The following is a 6,460-nucleotide window of genomic DNA, read 5'->3' on the forward strand; positions in this document are numbered from 1 at the left end:
ACCAGATATCAATAAAATAATATCATTATATAAGGTGAGAGAAATAATGTATACGGAAGAATATAGGATATTGATATTGTAACAATTCAGATATTATAGGTAGATGTCATTAAGATGATGCTTGTTGTAAATTGTTTTACTTGCATTTATAAATGTATTATGTGGTTTCTTAAATTAATAAAAGTTTAAAAATTAAAAAAAAACTGGGAGGAGTGTCAACCAGATTCTGCAGTCTACAGTATTTTGCAACCACATTCTGGAACCTCTTTTTAGAATGCATTAGGTTGGCTTTCTGTGGACTTGGAGGTTGATTTCAGTCATAATCCAGGGACTTTGAGAGATTTATCCCTCTCTGGACCTTGAATCATCTACACCATTCCTTGAAATGATGTATGGTAGGATTCACCCACAGCAGTGTACATATAATTTTTCACTCTGTGAGCTATGTAATGTCTACCTTGAGTGCCTGTGTGGAGAACAAAATGAGATTTTAATCCAAATGAAGTTACCCCTGAAATCTGGCTAGAAATTGGGAATGGTGACAGAGAATGTTGTGACAAAATAGTTTTTGATTGACTCAAGAATATGTAAATAGTCCAATAGTTCAGAAGAATTTTGTTAACTACCATGTTTCCCCCCAAAGTAAGACCAGGTCTTATATTAATTTTTGCTCCAAAAGACGCATTATGGCTTATTTTCTGGTTAGGTCTTATTTGGGAGGGAAACACAGTACTAAACACCTCCGTCTGCTGATGATCTTAACTGGGGCTTATTTTTGGGGTAGGGCTTATATTACGAGCATCCTGAAAAATCGTGCTAGGGCTTATTTTCCGGTTGGCTCTTATTTTTGGGTACTTTCAGTGGTCTCTAGGAAGCTCTTCCTGCCCAATGACTATTGGTCTTTGATGACTGCTACATTAGTAATGCCCACAACAGGGAAGGAATCAGAATATACTCCACTAATACTTGTAGAAATGCATTTGGGATGTTAACATTGCAAGGAATTAAATCGAGAAACAAAATCAGATACATTTACTTCTACTTGGGCTCACTTTATTACAATTGCAACCAAAACACTCCTATGATGAAACTTAGAAAGGCTCGTTCTGAGTCAATGGGCTTGTCCATCATAGATACTATGGAAAGATTGTCAAGGGTATATATGGAATTCTTTGGTTCCTGGATAGATACACATTGCAGAAGACATAATTAAAGAACCTGTTACATATCACCTTCTAGCAAATGTCCAGGAAATGTAAGTCAAATTTCTAAATATTGCCTATTACCTTGGATTATGGGCTATGGAACAATAAGGCTTTGAAACTCCAAGTGCCCCAGCTGCAAAAATGCTTTTGTGTTCCTGGACCTGATTCACTTTTGTCTGCTTTACGGGCTGATTGAGCAATATTTACATGAAGCTGATGAAGTGTTTTGAAAAGCAAACGGAAAGAAAATGCTGTCAAATGATCGCTGCGAGGCAGAGCTGTTTGCCAAAAAAACCAGGCAGAGCCACCAAAAAATTAAAGTGGTATGGGAAAATTGTCATCCGAGGAACAGTCTGCTAGTCAAAGCTGGGTACTTTCCACTTGATTTGTGTCTGTAACATGAGGAGGAGGAGGCACAGATGCAGGCTCAATTCTGCGGGGAACATACAAATGCATTTAAATCATTTACAACTTTTTACGGGCTCCATTGAGAAGCATGTTTCTCTTCTGCATTCAAAATTGGATTTCCAGCAGATGGTGAAGCCTTGTTGCCCCCAAGTTTAGGAAGCTGTTTCTTGTGGTGGACAACACCAGAAAAATAAACTGAGCTTTGTTGAAGGTGCTGAATTTGTCACCTCAGTTTGACAAACAAAATGTATTTGGCAGGGATCGGGCTAGGTTTGCATCACAGGAAACTTAGTTAACCAGCAAACAACTCAAAAAAAAAAAAATCTACTCTGCATCTCCCTTAGAACACTGCATTGTCCAGATGTCATCATTACAGGACCCAGATTGTTGGGGTAATGTGCTGACTCTGTAAACCGCTTAGAGAGGGTGGTAAAGCACTGTGAAGCGGTATATAAGTCTATGTGCTATTGCTATTACATATTGTACATGTGATAAGGATAGGGCAAATGAGATAAAAGGCAACAAAAGTCTTGGTCCTTCCCATATCTACATGGCAATGTGTCAGGCCTGGAAGGCATCTTTTTTGTTGGGTCTTCAGGCCTGCCACATTTACTACTGTGGGAAACTGGGAAGGGGGATTGTATGGAACCAGGGTGATATATAGTCAAAATAACATTCCTTTCTCAGAGAGTCAAGGACATCTTGCCCTGCACCTGGAAGGCTGGAACTGGGAGGCATCTCCAGTTGGGACGGTGCTTTGTTTCGACCATGTGATGTGTTAGGATATGGTTTGAGCCTAACAGTTGTCCAGGCAATATAAGTGTACTGTAACTTTAATCTGTAAATGTATTATGTGACTTTAATGCTGAGCCATGCTGTAATTAGGTAATGACTGGTTGTGAGAGTGTGGGTGTTGGGCAGGGACTTGAACTTTCCTTTGGGTGGGGAAAAACCTGGAAACTTTCAGATTCAGGTTTTTCCAGATGTGCCAATATGACATCTCTGATAAAATGGAACTTTGAGAAAACTCAAGCTTCGGAGTCTTCTTTCGTTGGGGGTGTTACTTCAAACCCTGACACAATGTTTACTTGCTCTGTTTCTCACAAATTACCTATTTTGCTTCCAACTTTTTTCTCATGAAGCACTTTAGGTGAGCCAGGTCAAGAGTTTTTGGCTGCCTAAAATGAAAATGATATCCCAGCCTCACACATATCATGTATAGCTCCCAAGCAGCCCCGTTATTTTCTACACAGAGATGGCAACATGGTGACAAGAATGAGTCAATTTATTCACTAAAACCCCAGTATTTGGTGCCTTTTCACATTACCCAAGATTAGCTGGCTGAATGTCTACTGATAATTACTGATAGGTTTGTTCTTCTTGAACTTCTAATGGTTCTTTGTTATTGGGTGACTGGGAATTCTGGGAGTTGAAGCCCACACATCTTAAAGTTGCTGAGGTTAAGAAACACTGCACTAGAGGATGCTATCCTGCCTTTTGGATTGAGATAAGGGTCAACTTTCAATTGCTGGATGTGGAATGGAAACAGGAGAGGCAAATTATGTCTTCGAGTTAAAAACAACTTACATTGGGCCAACTTTGTGTACGTATAACAACGGAGAATGGACTTTGTACAATTGCATACATGATGCTCCCATTTTTCCCTACATCACCAATTCCGTGAGTTACGTTAAACTTACGTTGAGAGGATGTGGCTGACTCAGATTAACTCAGTATATTTCCATGACTGAGAGTGGAATTGAATTTGGTCCTAATCCAAGCCCCAACCATTATAGCATCCTGCCTCTTGTGCTGTCAGTGAGTTTACCTCTTTATAAACATTGCTGTGAAAATAGGAAACAATTGGTGCAAAATTAGTCAGTGAGCCACTACATTGCTTGCTTTTTCTATTAGCCTACATTTGTTTTACTTTTGTCATGCTTTTTTTGTTTTTAATATGGATTCAGGGCTACAGAGCTGTACTTTTGTAAAAACAGCAGATAGCAATGACAGGGAAAAATATCAACGATGAACTTGAAAATCTGCTGAACTCGAAAATGTGCTATTTTCAAAGAAACAAAAGCCTAAATATTCTGCAAAAAAAAAAAAAACCAAAAAAAACCCACCCAGCTGTACCTGCTTTGTCAGCTGCAGTTCTTGAAGTCAGCCTTCAGAGGGCGCTTGTGCTGGAGCCTTGTGTGCCTTTTCTAGTACTTAAAATCATGCCGAAAGACACTTTTGCGTTACAGAGAGCTAATGATTCAACACGGAGGACAATCCTATTGAGCTATATTTAAACTAATGGCTATTACCCAAGGCTGAATGAATTAAATAATGCCAAAATATACAGCAGCCGTTCGTTTTCAACCATGTTCCCTTTTAGAAAGTGGGTGAATTCAATTATATAAGGTGATTCTGATGCAGCATAGACTACAGTCAGGCTAACCACAGTTAGTGTTGAACTAGATTGGTCTGTTTGTTTGGATTGGTTTAGGGCAGTGATGGCTAATCTTTTTGCCATCACGTGCCAGGAGGGGGAGGCGGGGGGAGTGTTGCACGCATGCATGCCCACACCCATAATTTTATCCATTTTCGCCTTCCGGAGGACCTCCAGGGGGGGAACCATTTTTGCCCTCCCCAGACTCCTAGAGAGGCTCTGGAGGCTGTGGACAGTAAAAAACGGGCCTTCTGGTCCCACCAGAAGTTGGCAAATGGGTCGTTTCTGGCCTCTGGAGGGCCTCCGGGGGGGGGAGGCAGTTTTTGTCTTTCCCAGGCTCCTAGAGAGGCTCTGGAGGCTGGGGACAGCAAAAAACAGGCCTTCCCCCCGACCCCCGAGGCCCTCTGGAGGCAGGAAACAGCCTGTTTCCCTACTTCTGGTGGGCCTAAAAGGCCAGAAGGAGCTGAGCTCGCATGCCCACTGATATGGCTATGTGTGCCACCTGTGGCACGCGTGCCATAGGTTCGCCATCACAGGTTTAGGATATTTTAAGGCTTTGTGGTTTGATGTTTTGAACAACCATAGAAAAGAAGAGAATTCGGAACCAGGTTCATATTTGAAGTTTGGCATACGAAACTCAAAAAAACTCAGTTTCAAATCAAATCAAGTTTATTACAGTTAAAGAGCAGAGACCAGGACAAATAAAAACACTCAAGGAATATCCAGTTAAAAATTCTAAAATAAAATAACAACAGATAAAATCTATATTAAAATCACACTTTGGTATCCAATCTGTCAGTTACACATGGCCTAACTATACTATAATATCAATCCTTAAACTGTGAGACCCACAATTGTTAAATAGTAAAATGCAAAAGAGGGGTAATGCAAAGGGGTTTGTTACATTAGTTGAGTAAAATAGCTATGATGGAGTAATCATATGTTTCCTATGAATCCCTGGTATATTAACTGGTACAAAAACTCTGGGTTAATACAATCCCATTGCCATTTGTAGTGAGAAACCCCTACTGAAAATGGTAAGCGTTATTTTTGATTAAACAGCCATAAGATTGTGTGGTTGGAGTCATTTGACAATTTGGATTGTGAAAGTAAACCGTGGTATGTTGTAGTTTGACTGTGTGGACCAGGGCTGTCAAACTGGCCCGCGGGCCTGATGAGTCACACGGTGGGCCACGCCCACCCCCATTTTAGCGTGACATTGCTGTGACGACGCGAGTTTGACACCACTGGTGTGGACTATTGCAAAGATGCAAAGAGTATAATTCAGCACCATGGCTGGCAATGGCCGGCCACAGTTGAGAAAAAGACTGCCAGCAAGATCCCATGAGAATATAAATATTTGCTTCTTTCTTTTGCATTCAATTTTAATAGTTTATTGTAATTTTAGTGGGCGAGAAAGTTGTTGGATTTGTAAGGTATGGAAGCAGTTGAAAATTCTACCCCAACTTGTATGCAAATAGACACATCTATACATATATTATGAGAGCCAGTTTAGTACAATGGTTAATGCAAAATTGGGAGACCATTTCTATTCTATCTTAGGCACAAAGCTGGTTGGGTGACGTTGGACTAGTAATTCTCAGCCCTAGGAAAGAGGCATTGGCAAACCACTTCTGAAAAAATCTTGCCAAGAAAACTGCAAGGTTAGGGTTAGACTTGCTCAGGAAGTCTCTGAGAATCTGTGTGATTGAACAGAAAAAATAAATATGTTGTATACATATCAGTGGTGGGATTCAGCCGGTTCAGGCCAGTTCGGGAGAACCAGTAGTTAAATTGCTGGCTGGCTCCACCCCTTCCCACCCCGCCCCTTCCAGGAGTCTCCATGTGTCCCATTTTGGCTCCCAGGTAAGTGCGGGGAGGCCTCCTAGGCCCAAAATGGGGGCAGTGGTGTTTGCGGCGTGTCCCCCCCCACGTTTTCACTCCAGGAAGCTTCAGGGAGGCCTCCTAGGCCCAAAATGGGCCATGGGGGGGAGGGGGCACCCCCCATGGCCTATTTTCATTCCCAGGGGGGTGCAGGAGGCCGGGTGCTGCCTGTCACATTCCTGGCCACGCCCACCCAGCCGATCATTAGGGCAGAGAACCGGTTGTTAAATTATTTGAATCCCACCACTGATACACATGTATTAAAAATATTAAAAATACATATGTTGCATATGTTATTTATATTATATTCATATGTAACTAAAGCTTCTGTAGAATTGGAGGTCTCAGTCAGGAACACGCATAGCTGGAAGGACTGGTCTGAAGGAAGAAATGATGGCAACTCTCGTGGCTCTTTTCAAACCATCTAATCCAGGGAGTGATTGCACCTGTCACTATCCCTAACCCAATCAGAACTGTCAAGGGAGCTGGATGAGAATAGGGATGTCTTGTTTCACCTTGGCAAGTT

This window comes from Pituophis catenifer, unplaced genomic scaffold (genome assembly GCF_029215685.1).
Source record: "Pituophis catenifer annectens isolate HBS135680 unplaced genomic scaffold, rPitCat1.0.hap2 SCAF_6, whole genome shotgun sequence".
In the NCBI taxonomy this organism is placed as follows: domain Eukaryota; kingdom Metazoa; phylum Chordata; class Lepidosauria; order Squamata; family Colubridae; genus Pituophis; species Pituophis catenifer.